Genomic DNA, 17,497 nt, shown 5'->3' with positions numbered 1-17,497 from the left:
TATTCTGACAGATAAAACAAATAGATTTACTTATTATGACCTCCATTCTTCTGTAAGGCAAAAAAAAAAAAATCAACACTGTTGTTGACTAAACAACATAAAGTACATGAGATTTGGGTCAAGGGAAAACTGGGTTTGAATCTCACCAATACCATGTATTAGTAGCTTGACCTTGGGCAACTTAACTAACCTGAGCCTGTGTCCTCCTACGTAAATCAGGCTTGCAAATCAGGCTTGCGGGGCTGATGTGTCAGTTAAATAAACATAAAGAAGGTAACAGGACTAGTATATATGCTCCATAAATAGTAACTGTCATTATTAATGATATTCTGGTAGATTATTATTTTTTGATTTCATACTCAAATTACTTTCAGCCCTCTTTCAAAATGGCTTTGGATGGACACACACTGTTTACCCTAAGGCAGGTCTACAGATATGTGTGCCCACTAAAGACAGAAACAAAGATTCATTTATGTGGGCAGTTACGCGGGCCAAAACATGAATATGCACACGAACACACCACACATACACACATGCCCTCTACTTATAAGCCTGTACTGGTAATCGTCTAAGAAGTTTTACCATCTTAAAAGCTCCTAATGTGCTATGAGTCGGAATCGACTCGATGGCAACGGGTTCAATGGGTTAATATAAGTCACAATGTAAAAAAGAACAGTTGGCATTGCTTAACTTTTCTGCAAAATCTTTACAATACATACACAAATAGTATTACTACTTATCATCATCAATTTTAGACAATTTAATTTTGTTCCTTGTACTGAAGTTTTTGTTCTAAGTCTTATTAAGTTACACGGGAAAAAAAATCACTATAAATAATTCATTTTAGCAACGCATTTCTTTAAAGACAAAGAAAAGCCTCAACTTTAATCTTTATTCTATCAACAAGCCTACTGATTGCCTAACTGGTCCTCCCTGACCTCAAGAGCCTCCCAAACTAACAGGGCACAGCCAAAGATAATTAAATATGGGAAGTGGAATGATGGGAGACATACATGGCTATTTACAAAAGCCTGGGATAGTTTACCAAAGAGCTCTGAAAAAGATCGTGTGTGACCTGAGTCTCCATAGGTAAACCGGGAGTCAGCCATGCTTAAAGAGTAATGCAATCTTAAAATCATCTGGAAAGGGTCCTGCAGTGTGAAATCTCTGCAGTTCAAGATTATCCACAGGTAACCCAAAGAGTAAAACACCCAAGCTAATGTAGAAAACGTAGGAAGAATTCAAACGACTGTATGAGCAGGTAGGATGTGACAGATGGGTTTCTGGTGTGAGAAATGCAGGAGAAAATACACCAAATTTACTTAAGCCTGGTAGGTCAACGCAACAAAGCAAGAAGACCTGGGAGTCTTTGTAGAATGTTTCTTAAGATCATCTCCCTTAATTGCTGTGCAATTTCAGGCAAAAAGGCCAACAAAGCAGTAGGCTTCCGTAAAGACAGAACTGGAAGTGGGACAGAAAATCCCATCTTACCTTTAAAAAAAAAAATAGAAAGGCCTATCATAACTAAACTGTGCGGTTCTGAACGCTGTAGTTCAGAGGCTGTAAGGTACAGTGGTTAAGAAAACAGTCTTAGGTTCAAATCAGTTCTGCCACTTACTATGTCTCAATTCTTTTATTTGTAAAATATGAGTAGGGATACCTACATCTGAGCTGTTCTGCAGTTAAATGAGAAACATGTTAAGAGCTCTTTGCGTAGCACATGGCACGCTGTTTCAAAAAAATGGTAGTTATCATTACTACTATAAAGCAAGAAGCAATATCCCAGAAAAAAGCAATTAAAATATTAAGACACCCTTAACCTTTAATGTACATTAAAATCAACCGAAGGAAAATGCAGATTCCTGGGACCCATTCCTCCCAGAATCAATTCCATAATTGAGGTAGAATGTGGTTATTCCCTGGACTAAACATCAGAAATCACTGAAGAGAATCAAGACACTGTCCTACAAAAAGGGGCTGAAAATTAAGTCTCTTCCATAGAAAGAACTGACCTAAAATAGACATTTATGTTCAAGAGAAATACAGACATGTTCAAGTTCATTCATTCAACCAACATTCACTGAGTACCCACCATGCAGTGAAAAAACAGACAAGGTGCACATTTTCACAGAGCTTACTGCTAGCGCAGAAGACAGAGAATACGGGAATTTCAGATAGTGATAAATGTGGAGAAAATAAAACAGGATTGAGTGATAATTAGGGGGGCAATTTCCTTGAAGAAAACTGAGAGAAGAGTATTGAAGCCAGTGTACAGCAAGTGCAAAGGCCCTAAGGCAGTAGAGAGGTTGGCAAGTTCCATGGACAATTCCAGTGGGACTGTAACACAGAAAGAAAACTGATATGACCAAGGTCCAGGGTAGTACACTGGGCAAAAGTATACAAGGTAAGACAGAAGACAGTGCCAAAACTTGTAGTACCTGGCAAGCCTTGATAAGGAGTTGAATTTTATTCTGAATGCAACAAGAGGCTTTTAAAAAGGAGTAAAAATCTGTTCTATATTTTAAAGGACACTTTTGCTGTGGTAAAGGGAATGCACCATATAAAGCTAAAGTGGTAGCAGAGAGACCAAGAGGAGGTTACTGCACTAGACCAGGTAAGAGACAGTGTGACAAAGTGGTGGCAGTAGGGATGGAAAAAAGTGGGCTAATCTAGGATATATAAACACTATAATTTAAGGCAAATCGAAAACAACGAACTAAGTAGTAAGCGTCTGGGATTCATAACCCAAGAGATTCAAAATTAAAATAGAGATTTAAAAGTTTTAGGTAGTCCCAAGGTGGATTATTACCAAACTTAGGAAACTTCATGGTATGTATTCATCCTTTAAAGTTGAAGTAAAAGACGGCATTGCTTTCCACAGCCCTGGACAAAATGGCACATGTAAGACCCAATGTGAATAAAGCATACTGTATTATGCTTTTGCAAAGTAAAATATTCCAGGACCATCTTATTGCTAGGGCCCGGGCAGCTGGTCAGCATTCAGACTACAGTGTAGCTATGGAATAGAACTAAATTAACTGGCCTATATCTGAATCAAACCACTTAATTAGCGAAAACTTTTTAAACTTCCATATTCGCAACTCAGGATAATTTGTGCCTGTTCTCCCAAAAGTTAAACAAGCAGCCCTATTTTGCCACACATTGCACACTAACTTCTTAAATCTTACAATGTCATTTTGGGAGATTCAAGAGGAAATCTTTTGAATTTTAATAATTATGACTTGCCAAACCTACAGTGAATATGTCCTTAAATTAAGGTCAAAATATTCGTACCGGCAAAAAGTTTTGTTATTCAAAAAAGTAGTACCATTATGTGGAAAAGTGGGTTACAGAAAAACATACGCAGTGTACCATTTTTGAATAAGATGTATAAATGCCAAAGCAGTCTAGGAAATAAACCACTGCTAACATTTTTTTTTTTTTTTTAGTGGAAACCCTGGTGGCATAGTGGTTAAGTGCTACGGCTGCTAACCAAAGGGCTGGCAGTTCAAATCCGCCAGGTGCTCCTTGGAAACTCTATGGTGCAGTTCTACTCTGTCCTATAGGGTCACTATGAGTCACAATCGACTCGATGGCACTGGGTTTGGTTTTTTGGTTTTAACATTTTAGCGATCTCTGGGTGGCAGGATTATTGACTTATTATCTGCTTTTTTCTACATTTCCTCCAATTATCAGAAATTATTTTGTAAAAGCAAAGACATTTAAGGTTAAAGGTAGCATGAAAGCCAAAAGCCTAAAAAGACAAAACCTCGATAATTTCCTTTGTCCAAATCAGCAGAATTCCAACAGTGGTATTAAGAAAAACTATCTCAATGGCATACACTGGAAGCAGAAATTTGTTAACAAAGAGATCCACCTTATACCACAACAAGGATGCACCCTTCAAGAGTAGTCTAAATCCGTAAGAACTCTTTCTGGATGAAATAAGGGGTAATCGATGAACGCATACTTCTGTTTACTACAGAAAGACTTCAATTAATGAGTTCTCTGGAAAGAATACTCTTTTTTTCCAAACCACATTTAGGTCAAACAGGATGCCTGGTCTCTGGTCTCCTCAGTGCTGTCCAGGTGCGAGGAATTTGGCGGGGTTCAGGGCAGGCTACACTACGGGAATCGACGTGGCCAGTCTCGTGAACTGGAAGGGAACACACAAGCTTCCTACAATCTCCACATCACTGGGCAGCGGGAACGGCTCCTCCGGGTCTCAAGAGTACAACACCTAGAAGGCCTTACGCCTACCAAATTATTGTTTTGATAGCTGCCAACTGTTTTTGACAATAAAACGCAAAAACTGGGAAGGTCCCTTCTACAAATGTACGTATTACCTGCGTGAAGTTCACCCAACCTTTCTGATGCAAAATCCAAGACATTCTATTAAAGCCACATCCTCGATTTTGCAAACTGAGTCAATTAAAAACATTCTACTGACTATAGCTAACAAACATCACCTTGGCTAAAACCCTAATACACATATAATCAGCCACTTTGGAAAACTTCGGCTTTAAAACAGCAATTTGGGACTTCAGGTATTGCCAGTACTCCGTATCAAACATCATCTGTTCCAATATGAAAGAGAGCTACCTCTTTACTGTCTGCTCTGGTTCCACTCACTGAACAGAAAGAGATCCTTTAAATTCGCAACACAATAGGGGCTAAAAAGCTAAAAGGCCAGCAGCTTTCTTGTCTCATCAACCACAACAAAGGACGCATCTTAATGCCTTCATCATACCCACAAAGGGCTGAAGAACAGATGTAAATGTTACAGTGTGGATTTCAGCGTTCGTGGATTTTTCCCCTCTTCTTTTTATCAAACGCCTCCCCCCGAGCTGATTATCTTGCCCGAAAAAGAAAAACCATCGTGGCTACCATCGACGTTCCTGCCAAGCCCCGACTCTGATTTCTTTCAGAAAAAGACCAATTGCACACTTCTCGGCCTCGCTCTTCGCCGAGGGGCGCCAGCTCGGCAACAGCGGGTTTCTCCGGATGTAGAATCGCCTGGCCGGTGAACCATTTGGCCCGAGCAGCAGACCCGTTCTGCCGCAGCCGCCAGAGACTGAGGAACCCCAAGGAAACGCCAGGCTAGGGGAAAGGTGGGCCGGCGAACGGCAGCGAGAGAGGAGAGACACTCACCCGCCCAGACAACAACCGACGGGGCGGGGAGGGTGACAGCCGTGACCAAGGCTCGGCAGAAAGACCGACTGACGCCTCGGGTAAGCCGCGGTCGCTCCGGACGCTGGTGCCGCTGCTGCCGCTGCTCCCCGGCGCCGGCGTCCTCCCCCACCTCTGTTTTGATCCGATTGGCCACGTCACTCTCTGCCACGAGACCCGGATCTGCGGGCTCCCGCGGGCGGCGGCGCAACAGATTGCAGCACCTCGAGACCCCAGCGGTCCTTTTTCCGAGCATGCGCGCGCGCCGCGCCTGCCCAGTGCGTCCGGGGAGGCGGTGCCGGCGGGATCTGCTTCGGGCGCTCGCAGCAGGCTCTGAGTGGGAGCGCTTAACGCGAAGCGCGATGGTTGTAGTTCCGGTTGGGAAGGGTGGGGCAAAGGACTGTGACGAGAAGACTGCGAAGCACCGCGTTGTTGAACTAACTGGCGTCATTGCTTTGCCGGAGCTGGAGGCTTTCCTCGACCAGTGTCTTTAAAATACCAAAGTGGAGGTAGACACAAGGTGATGTCTCCTGAAACAACGTACCCCTGCAGAGATGGTGTTTTTAATCAATCAGGCCCAGGTGAAAATTGGCGATCGAGGATTTAGTCTATGTCGAAAAAGTGTATCAAATGCGGCATTAATTAACCACCCCCCTTTCACCATCACTAGTATTTTTGCACCTGGAAGACGATTGAAATTAAGCTCAAGACAAATATTAAAGGGGAAATGTCATCAAAAATGACGGGCTAAGAGTGGGAAATGGGTAGGGGAACGCTCTTAGGCACCCAGTCCAAACATTTGTTGCTTTAGTCTTGGGGGACGAAATAAGGATGCCATTTGTGGGATAAGAACCTCGCTTCTATTGGACTGAATTGGTGCTTTCTGCTCCCCCCATTCTGGCTTCCTAGTCTCCACGCTAAACCTTGGAGCCCAGGAAAGTGTTCCAATCTGGCAAAGCTCAGGACTACCCTAACGTTTTCTTATGTCCGTGAATTGACAAATTAATTAAAATGGAGCAGTGGTTAAATAAAAATGGGAGTCCCAAACAGATTTCACAAAGGACCCTCTTTGCCTGTCCTGCAGGAAAGGTGAAAGTTGGCTGTAAGAAATTGCCTTCTTTAACTCTGATTTGATGACCTTTTCACCTACCGGACACCTACCTGAGCTATGTGGTTAATCACCTGTCAACCTAGTCATCTTCAGCAAATTAGTATAATCTGCAAGTGCTTTTTAATTAAAGTGGATATTGAACCCAGGTAAAAGTTTCTAGAAAATTAAAGGTTTCTGGTAAAACCTGATGTGTTTCCTAGTTAATTAACAGATCATTACAACTAGGTAGGAGTCAAGTTTCTGGCCCTTAATCTGCAATCTTAAACTCTGCTTACTCAAATTCTAAGAGTTTAAGGTGGAATCTAGTGCCCTAATCAAATTTATGGACAATGACCTTCTAGCAGAGGGTCTGTAATTCGTGGAACTCTAAAAAGAAAATCATGTATGTTTGGGTGCGCCCATGTGTATACAGCAGTGGCTGTTTGAGGACACAGCTGCTGTTTAAAAGAGGTGTATGGTACAAAAGTAGAATTGTATGTGTTGTTGAAGAATTACCAGTGCTTGTTTTATAAAGTAAATTACAGGAAAATCAAGATGTTAGGATCCTTGGTAGTTAGCCTCCAAGACGACCCCCAGTGACCCTCACCTGTTGGTATCCAGGTTTGTTCGGTCTTCTCCCTCGTTGAATCAAGATTAGCCTGTGTGACCAATAGAATACATCAGAAGTGAAGGTGTGTGACTTCTGAGGCTAGGTCATAAAGGCATTACTTGTAGTTTTCTACCTTAGTCTGTTTGATTTCTTATTCTTGGGGGGAAGCCAGCCCTCAAGATACCCCACTCAGACAGGCCTATGGAGAAGTCCATGTGGAGAGGAAGAAACAAAGCCTTCCACCAACAGCAGGTACCAATTTGCTAGCCATGTGAGTGAATTACCTTGATTGGGGCTGACTCTGCAATCCCAGTCAAGCATTCAGATGACTGCAACCTGGCCCAACATCTGATTACAATCTCCTGAGGCTAACAAGACATAGCCGAGGCCCTTCAGAATTCCTGACTCACAGATTTTGATACAGGATCTTATCTGGTTTTCTTCTCCAGTCTTTATATTCAATCTTGGGAAACTTTAAACACTGGAAGAACTAAAAATGTGTGTGTGTGTGTGTGTGTGTGTGAGATTCTATATGTAATATTAAAATAACAGCTCCTACTACGTACTTGGAACATGGTAGAAACTGAATAAATATTTGTGGAATGCATACATAGAATTAAAAGATAAACACCAACTGAAAAATACTTGGAACAGATATTGATACATAAAGGAATAATACCATAATACATAAAGAGCACATTATAAATCAAAAAGGAAGATATTAATGCCGGAGTAAAAAGTCAGAAAAGAAAGAAAAGACCAAAATGGGTGTCAGAAGAGACTCTGAAACTTGCTCTTCAATGTCGCAGTTAAAGTGAAAGGAAGAAATGATGAGGTGAAAGAGTTGAACAGGATATTTCGAAGGGCAGCTCGAGAAGACAAAGTATTATAACAACATGTGCAAAGACCTGGAGATGGAAAACCGAAAGGGAAGAACACGGTCGGCATTTCTCAAGCTGAAAGAACTGAAGAAAAAATTCAAGCCTCGAGTTGCAATATTGAAGGATTCTATGAGGGAAAATATAAATGATGCAGGAAGCATCAAAAGAAGATGAAAGGAATACATAGAGTCACTATACCAAAAAGAGTTGATCGACATTCAACCATTTCAGAAGGTAGCATATGATCAGGAACCAATGGAACTGAAAGAAGAAGTACGAACTGCACTGAAGGCATCGGTGAAAAACAAGGCTCCAGAAATTGATGGAATACCAATTGAGATGTTTAAACAAACGTATGGAGCACTGGAAGTACTCACTCATCTATGCCAAGAAGTTTGGAAGAAGTTACTTGGCCAACTGACTGGAAGAGATCCATATTTATGCCTATTCTCAAGAAAGGTGATCCAACTGAACTTGGAAATTATCGAATGTGAATATCACAGGCAAGTAAAATTTTGCTGAAGGTCATGCAAAAGTGGCTGCAGCAGTATGTCAACAGGGAACTGCCAGAAATTCAGGCCGGATTCAGAAGAGGACGTGGAACCAGGGATATCATTGCTGATGTCAGATGGATGCTGGCTGAAAGCAGAGAATACCAGAAAGATGTTTACCTGTGCTTTATTGATCATGCAAAGGTATTGGGCCATGTGGATCACAACAAATTATGGATAACATATGCGAAAGATGGGAATTCCACACCACTTAATTGTGCTCATGAGGAACTTGTACATAGATCAAGAGGCAGTTGTTTGAACCAAGGGAATACTGAGTGGTTTAAAATCAGGAAAGGTGTGCGTAAGCATTGTATCCTTTCACCATATTTATTCAGTCTGTATGCTGAGCAAATAATCTGAGAAGCTGGACTATATGAAGAAGAACATGGCATCAGGATTGGAGGAGCACTCATTAACAGCCTGTTATATGCAGATGACACAACCTTGCTTGCTGAAAATGAAGAGGACTTGAAGTACTTGCTGATGAAGATCAAAGACTACAGCCTTCAGTATAGATTACACCTCAACATAAAACAAAAATCCTCACATCTGGACCAATGAGCAACATCATGATAAAGGGGGAAAAGACCGAGGTTTTCAAGGATTTCATTTTACTTGGACCAACAATCAAAACCCACGGAAGCAGCAGTCAAGAAATCAAAAGATGTTTTGCATTGGGAAAATCTGCAGAAGACCTCTTTAAAGTGTTGAAAAGCAAAGATGTCACCTTGAAGACTAAGGTGAGCCTGACCCAAGCCATGGTGTTTTCAATCGTCTCATAAGGTGGACAGTGAATAAGAAAGACCAAAGAATCAACACCTTTGAATTATGGTGTTGACGAAGAATATTGAATATACCATGAACTGCCAAAAGAACGAACAAATCTGTCTTGGATGAAGTATGACCAGAATGCTCCTTAGAAGCAAGGATGGTAAGACTAGGTCTTACATATTTTGGACATGTTGTCAGGAGGGATCAGTCCCTGGAGAAGGACATCATGCTTGGTAAAGTAGAGGATCAGTGAAAAAGAGGAAGACCCTCAACGAGGTGGATTGACACAGTGGATGCAACAATGGGCTCAAGCATAACAATGCTTTTGAGGATGGTGCAGGACTGGGCAGTGTTTCATTCTGTTGTACATAGGGTTGCTATGAGTCAGAACCAACTCGATGGTACCTAACAACCACAACATCTAATATTGGTACCTTTAGCACTGCTGGTGGAAATGTAAATTTTAAAGAAAGTAATAAAAACAAGTTAAAACTTAGTAATTTTTTTTTTAAGACTTTCTGTAAAGAAAGTGAAGGAGACCTATTGAGGGGAGATTTCTCCTCTGACCTTGCGGATCATGTTTAATAAGTATGGGTAAAGCGGGTATGAAGCTTCATATGGTTACTATCTGCCCTTCAAAATTACTTCCTTTTAGAAAGTATTTCTTAAATATGCACACACAAATAAAACAAATAAAGATTACTTCCTTTTAGAAAGTATTTCTTAAATGTGCACACACAAATAAAACAAATAGAATTAGGAATTACTGAATTCTGGCATACGCTATGTCCATTTTTATTCCCCAATTTCCACGTAAACCTCCACAAATATATTTCTCTGTCTCTAAAAGTTTAAAATATATCACTTACTGCTATTGGGATATTTAAGATCGTAAATCTTGAAGAGACCTCTTGTATTACAGGAGCATTTTATTTATTTTTTTGTAGGAGCATTTTAAGTCCCCTTTCCCCACTCGTAGCCATTACATTACCTCTTTGACTAAATCCATAGAATTTTTAGCTTCAGCCATGATCCAAAGTGTCACATACTAACAAAGGTTGTAAAAATTAAAAAAGAGAAGGAAATAGAGAGGGGTTGAGGAGTGCAGACTTCCACTGGGTCCCTTCCTTGAACTACCTATCTTTCTCTCAACAGTGGAAACCAGCTATACAGTTTGCTAATTTCTAAGATGCACATATTTCTTACCATGTAACAAAGATAGATATGCAAACAGTACAAAAATCCTGAAATGGATTCCAAATGCACTTGTTAAACAAGAACCAAATGCAGAATTAATGGGAGATTGAAATAGATGGAAAGATGTTCCTTTCCTAAGATGGTCTTTAATCTAGGATCAGCTCTGACTAGAGCTCCTTTGGCTCTGGAAAGGAGGATATGCACCTTGAGGAGGAAAGTTCATTGGGAAGTGAGCTAGAATGTCAGGGATGCTCTGGAAGGTTTTAATATACCTCTGGATTGGGACCTGGTCAATGACAGTCTAGCCATTAAATAGTACAATGTATATTTAAATGTTCTTTAAACAGTAATGAACTGTTGTTATTGTTGTTGTTAGGCGCCGTTGAGTCAGTTCCGACTCATAGCAACGCTATGTGCACCAGAACAAAACACCGCCCAGTCCTGTGCCACCCTTACAATCGTTGTTATGCTTGAGTCCATTGTTGCAGCCACTGTGTCAATCCATCTCATTGATGGTCTTCCTCTTTTTGGCTGACAGTCTACTTTACCAAGCATGATATCCTTCTCCAGGGACTGGTCCCTCCTGATAACGTGTCCAAAATACGTGAGATGTAGTCTTGCCGTCGTTGCTTCCAAAGAGCATTCTGGCTGTACTTCTTCCAGGACAGATTTGTTCGTTCTTCTGGCAGTCCAGGGTATATTCAATGCTCTTCACCAACCCTATAATTCAAAGGCATCAATTCTTCTTTGATCTTCCTTATTCATTGTCCAGCTTTCTCATGAATATGAGGCGATTGAAAATACCATGCCTTGGGTCAGGTGCACCTTAGTCCTTAAAGTGACATCTTTGCTTTTTAACACTTTGAAGAGTTCTTTTGCAGCAGATTTGTTCAATGTAATGCGTTGTTTAATTCCTTGACTGCTGGTTCCATTGAACATTAATTGTGGATCCAAGTAAAATGAAATCCTTGACAATGTCAATATTTTCTCCGTTTATCATAAGGCTGCTTATTGGTCCAGTTGTGAGGATATTTGTTTTCTTTATGTTGAGGTGTAATCTCTTTGATCTTCATGAGTATGTGCTTTAGGTCCTCTTCACTTTCAGCAAGGTTGTGTCGTCTGCATATCGCAGATTATTAATGAGTTTTCTTCATATAGTTCAGCTTCTCAGATTATTTGTTCAGCACACAGATACAACCCTGATGCAGTATCAACCATTTCCAGATTTTAAACCACACAGTATACACTTGTTCTATTCGAACGACTGTCTCTTGATCTGCATACCTGTACATGAGCACGATTAAGTGTTCTGGAATTCCCATCCATAATTTATCCTGATACATATAGTCAAATGGCTTTCCATAGTCAATAAAACACACATAAACATCTTTCTGGCATTCTCTGCTTTCAGCCAGGACCCATCTGACATTAGCAACAATATCCCTGGTTCCACATCCTCTTCTGAATCCAGCTTGAATTTCTGGGAGTTTCCTGTCGATACACTGCTGCAACCACTTTTGAATGATCTTCAGCATAATTTGACTTGTGTGTGGTACTAATGATATTGCTCGATAATTTCCATATTCTGTTGAATCACCTTTCTTTGGAATGGGCAGAAATACAGATCTCTTCCAGTTGGTTGGCCAGGTAGCTCCCTTCCAAATTTCTTGGCCTAGGCGAGTGAGCACCTCCAGCACTGCATCTATTTTTTGAAACATCTCAGTTGGTATTCTGTCAATTCCTGGAGCCTTGTTTTTTGCTAATGCCTTCAGTGCAACTTGGACTTGAAAGCCACCACAGTATGACAAACTAATGGACATGTGGGGAGTAATAAACTAGACTATGAAAAACCAATTCTGAACCATTTCTAAAATTTGTCTAATAGACAGATTTGCAACTACCTACACAGGTAATGCCCTTATGCCTCTAATTATACAAAACAAGTTTTGGTGAAGTCCAGCTCATATCATTACCTTTGTCGTGAGTTATTTCATAAAAAGTGAAATAGGATCCTGTTTTTAAGCCTATAGCTGAGACTACAAGATTCTAAGGTCTCGCCCACCCAGCTCTGTGTTTAAGGAAGCATCAGCTTGTGGGGCTTGTCCTTTCCCCATTGAACCCAGTGATCAACATACCATCACCATCATTCCCTCCCTCTCCCACATAAGGGTAGGGCAGGAAGAGATGAAAATTACCTTTTGAGGGCGAGCATAGTACCCCAGAAGAGTGGCTTTTCTCTCTCTTTACTTTGTGAGAGAGGGTAGGGAGTTTCCCCTTTCCCAAAACTAATGGAAGGCCTTAGTCACCAAGTGAATCACTCATATTAGGGGTGCTTGAGCCCTCTGAATCATTACTCCCTTTAACAACTTGAGAATTGATTATTGTCTCTGGTCTAAAAATTGCCAAGTCATTGACTTGTACTGCTAGGGTGTAAAAAAAGGGGCATGAGAGAATGGGTAATATTGAGAGTGGGAGTGTCAGCTGGGTAGTAGGGCAGCCTGCATTTCCACTGTTTGTAATAGTTCCCAAGAGTCACATGGTACGACATGGTATAGCAGGACCCTAGATAACCACACCCTGCCAACATGCACATGGACACATGCCCATACACATACAATAAATACATGCCCACACCAACCATATATCATCTCTAGTTCAAGCAGTCAAAAGAGGCTTCTGGAGTTTCTAAATCCCAGTTCCAAATTCTGTGGAGAGAGAATCCGGTTGCCCCAGCTTAGTCTACTCCAAAGAACGCATGTTTCCCAGGGTCCTGTATTTTTCAGATACACTTTTAGGCTGGATTCTATAGAAAAACAAAACCAGTAAAATGTATAAATGTATGTAGAGAGAGATTTATATCAAGGAAATGGCTCATATGGTTGTAGAGGCTGTAATGTCCCAAGTCTGTGGGTCAGGATAGAGGCTTCTCCTGATTCACATAACCACAGGGGCTGGCAAACGCAAGATAGGCATATCAGAGAGCAGGGCTCTTGCTCACAGGCTGTGAAGATTGACGAATTCCAAGATCAGCAGGTAAGACCTCAGGTGAGCTGCTAGTTAAAGTCCCAAGAATGGGAGGTCAGTTGAACAGGAGCCAGTTGCAGAATCCAGGTGAGCAAAAGCCCACGAGGCTTGCCAGAATGTTCACTTAAAATTGATGCAGGCCACATGCCCAGGGAAACTCACTTTCAACTGATTGGCTACTCATAACAGATCTCGTCATGGAGGTAATCACATTATATCAAATTTCATCATGGAAGTGATCACAACATCATATAACTGCCAAACAACTGAGAATCATGGTCCAGCCAAGTTGACACACAACCTTAATCATCACACCACCCTGTAAAAATGGCATGGCGGGGGCATCTGACCTATTCATCTAACTTCACAAGGGGGAAGGAGAATCAAGATCAATAGCCCAAGGCCGATTCCTCTGAGGTGGAGGTCAGACAGATCTCTACCCTCCAACCTTTTTACCAATTCTGACACCAACCATCCCCCTATGGCACTCTCTACTTATCTCTGGATTTGACAATTCGTTGCAGTGGCCACAGTGAACTCACAGACTATAGTCACATTTATGCGGCTTATTAGGGAAGTAACAGGTTACAGTTCGGGTTCAGAAATGCTCAGGATATAGTTCTTTGATCCGGACAACCTCTTCTCGGCAGTGACTACAGGCATGTCTCTTTCTGGCCCTTGGCCCCTCAGCCTGGGCTCTGCTCAGCTTGGGTAAGTGTTACAAAGCTCCTTTAGCTCTGTTAGTAAGTACTCAAAGACACCTCTTCCGCCAGTAGGCCTCCTGCTGGAAGGCTCTCATCTTTCTCACTCTATGGGCCGGGAAGCCCACCATACTGTCTCCTGCCTTCTCCTGCCATCTATTGCTGGCCTTCTGCCTCTGCTGCTGTCATTTCCCTGCCACCACTTTTTGCTGTCTTTGGTGTTACAGCTCTCCCTCTTTGTCTTCTGGTTCTAGGAGCTTCTCAGCACCAGGATCCCGGGTCCGAAGTACACACTCCACTCCTGGCTCTTCTTTCTTTGTGGTGGTGAGATCTTTTCCTCCTGCATCTGGAGTGGCTCATTTAAGCCTAGAAAGACGGCAGAACTGACCAATCCCCTCATTAGGGTTCCATGAACTTTATTTGCATAGTCCCACTCAATCATTGTGTGTGAGTCAGAAAGGCTATGGTTAGAATGCCCATATTAAGTAATTCATTGCACTGCACATCCTCACTTTCTGTTTTCATTCTGTGTACACGTGGTCTCTGACTTACGTACTTGAGTTATGATGAGCCACACTTATGACCGTCTGGTATTTTTTTTGGTATGTCTTTCTGTTAGTAATATGTGGTATACACAAAGTTGCAGTGCATAATTTGCTGATGTTATCATTCTCAGATGTTCACTTGCTGATGTTCAGTGTTATGATTTACTGTTTAAAATACTGTCTGTAGCAGGCTGTGAAAACTAAAAAAAAAATACTCAATTTACATCAGAACCAACCTATGATGGAATTGTTGAAACGGAACTCTGTTGTAAGTTGGGGACTACTTGTACTTTCCCAGTGTGGCTCCCTGAACCCATGGTTTTAGAAACCCCGGTAGCATAGTGGTTAAGAGCTATGGCTGCTAACCAAAAGTTAGCAGTTCGAATCCACCAGGTGCTCCTTGGAAACCGTATGGGGCAGTTCTACTCTGTCCTATAGGGTTGCTATGAGTTGAAATCGACTCGATGGCAACGGGTAACAGGTTTAAGAATCTCAAACTCTTAATGTCCAAAATTAAAATAATTGTTTTTCCTCCTTTTCCCTGAAATACTTATTTTGATGAATTGTACCACCAATTATCCAAGGCAGAAACATAGAAGTCGCCCTTTTATTGCTTCCCATACCAGTATAAAGGAGCTCTGGTATAAAATGGTCAAACACTTCCCTAATAACCAAAAAGTCAGTGGTTTGAACCCACCAGCCAGCCACTCTGCAGGAGAAAGGACCTGGCAATCTGCTTCCTTAAAAATTTTAGCCTAAGAAACTCTATGGGACAGTTCTATTTTGTCCTGTTTTGTCCTGTAGGGTCACTATGAGTCAGAATTGACTTAACGGCATACACAGCAGCAGCAGCGGGAGCAAATCAGTGTAGATTCTATCTCTAAAATACCTTGGTTCAAGCCTTATTATATATTTTTTAAGTTTATTTTATTTTATCGTGCTTTAGGTGAAAGTTTGCAACACAAACTAGTTTCTCATTCAAAAATTTATATACAAATTATTTTGTGAAATTCATTGCAATCCCCACGTTGTGTCTGCACTCTCCCTCTTTCCCTTTCCATCCCATGTTCTCCATGTCGATTTGTCCAGTTTTCCTGTCCCTTCCTGCCTTCTCATCTTTGGTTTTGGGCAGTGTTGCCCATTTGATCTCGTATACTTGATTGAACTAAGAAGCAAGTTCCTCCCATGTGTTATTGTTTGTTTTATAGGCCTATCTAATCTTTGGCTGAAAGGTGGACTTCAGGAGTGGCTTCAGTTCGGAGTTAACAGGGTGACCTGGGGCCATTGGGAATTCTTCCATTCTCTGTCAGACCAGTAAGTCTGGTCTTTTTTTCAATGTGTGTGAATTTGAATTTTGTTCCACATTTTTCTCCTTCTCTGTCCAGGACCCTCTATTGTGATCTCTGTCAGAGGGGTCAGTGGTGGTAGCCAGGCACCACCTCATTCTTCTAGACTCACGCTGGTGGAGGCTGTGATTCATGTAGTCCATTAGTCATTTGTACTAATATTTTCCTTGTGTCTTTGGTTTTCTTCATTCTTCTTTGCTGTGAACTGGATGGGACCAACAGATGTATCTTAGATGGTTGCTTCCAAGCTTTTAAGACCTCAGATGCTACTCACCAAAGTAGAATGTAGAACATATTCTTTGTGAATTATGCCAATTGACCTTTATGTTCTCTTCCCTAAGACAATGGTCCCCAGCCCTCAGCCCCAGTAACTCAGTCCCTCAAGGTGTTTGGATGTGTCTAGGAAGCTTCTATGACTTTGTCTTGGTGAAGCTATGCCGACTTCCCCTGTACTGTGTTTGGTCTTTCCCTTCACCAGAGTTAACACTTGTTTACTATCTAGTTAGTGATTTGTTTCCCCACCCCTCCCCTTCTTCATAAACATCAAAATTGTTTCTTTCTGTGTGAAAACCTTTTCTTGGGTTTTTATAATAGTGTTCTCATACAATATTTGTCCTTTTGTGATTGACTCATTTCACTAAGCATAATGCCTTCCAGATTCATCCATGTTGTGAGATGTTTTGCGGATTCATCGTTGTTCTTTATCATTGTGTAGTATTCCATTGTGTGTATGTACCATAATTTGTTTATCCATTTCTCTGTTGATGGGCACTTAGGTTGTTTGCATCTTTTTGGTATTGTGAATAATGCTGTAATGAACACGGGTGTACATATGTCTATTCATGTGATGACTCTTATTTCTCTAGGATATATTCATAGGAGTGGGATTGCTGGACCATATGGTATTTCTATTTCTAGCTTTTTAAGTAGGCGCCATATTGTTTTTCATAGTGGTTGTATGGTTTTACATTCCCATCAGCAGTGCATAGGAGTTCTAATTTTCCTGCAACCTCTCCAACATTTGTTATTTTCTGTTTTTTTGATTAGTGCCGGTAATGTTGGGGTGAGATGGTATCTCATTGTAGTTTTAATTTCCATTTCTCTAATGGCTAATGATTGCGAACATATCCTCATGTGTCTGTTAGCCCACTGTAGGTCTTTGGTGAAACGTCTGTGTGATATCCTTTGCCTACTTTTTTTTTTACTGTGGAGACATTATACATATAGATATATATATTTTTTTGCCCATTTTTAAATTGAATTATTTGTCTTTTTGTTGTTCAGGTGTTGAAGTGTTCTACAGATTTTAGAGATTAGACCTTTGTCAGATACATTGTACGCAAATTTTTTTTTCCCAGGCTATAGGTTCTCTTTTCACTCTTTCAGTGAAGTTTTTTGATAAGCATAAGTGTTTAATTTTGAAAAGCTTCCAGTTGTCTAGTTTATCTTCTGGTGTTTGTACATCATTAGTTATGGTTTGTGTTCTATTATGCCATGTATTACGGCCCTAGCATTGTCCCTATTTTTTCTTCCATGATCTTTATTGTTTTAAATTGTATTAAGTCTTTGATCCATTTTGAACTAGTTTTTGTATATGGTATGAGGTATG

The 17,497-nt window shown here is 41.0% G+C and overlaps 1 protein-coding gene across 1 annotated transcript in view; it reads right to left on the bottom strand.

The window, feature by feature from the left end:
- SMIM14 (small integral membrane protein 14) overlaps positions 1–5,364 on the bottom strand; it is a 71,782-nt gene extending 66,418 nt beyond the window's left edge. Inside the window, exon 1 of the mRNA XM_003411306.4 lies at positions 5,152–5,364. The gene's annotated coding sequence lies outside the window, so the exon portion shown is untranslated. The remainder of the gene's footprint in view (positions 1–5,151) is intronic.
- Between the last annotated feature and the right edge of the window lie 12,133 nt (positions 5,365–17,497).

The sequence above is a fragment of the Loxodonta africana genome, chromosome 5 (genome assembly GCF_030014295.1).
Source record: "Loxodonta africana isolate mLoxAfr1 chromosome 5, mLoxAfr1.hap2, whole genome shotgun sequence".
Classification (NCBI taxonomy): Eukaryota; Metazoa; Chordata; class Mammalia; order Proboscidea; family Elephantidae; genus Loxodonta; species Loxodonta africana.
This window is presented reverse-complemented; position numbering and strand designations above follow the sequence as displayed.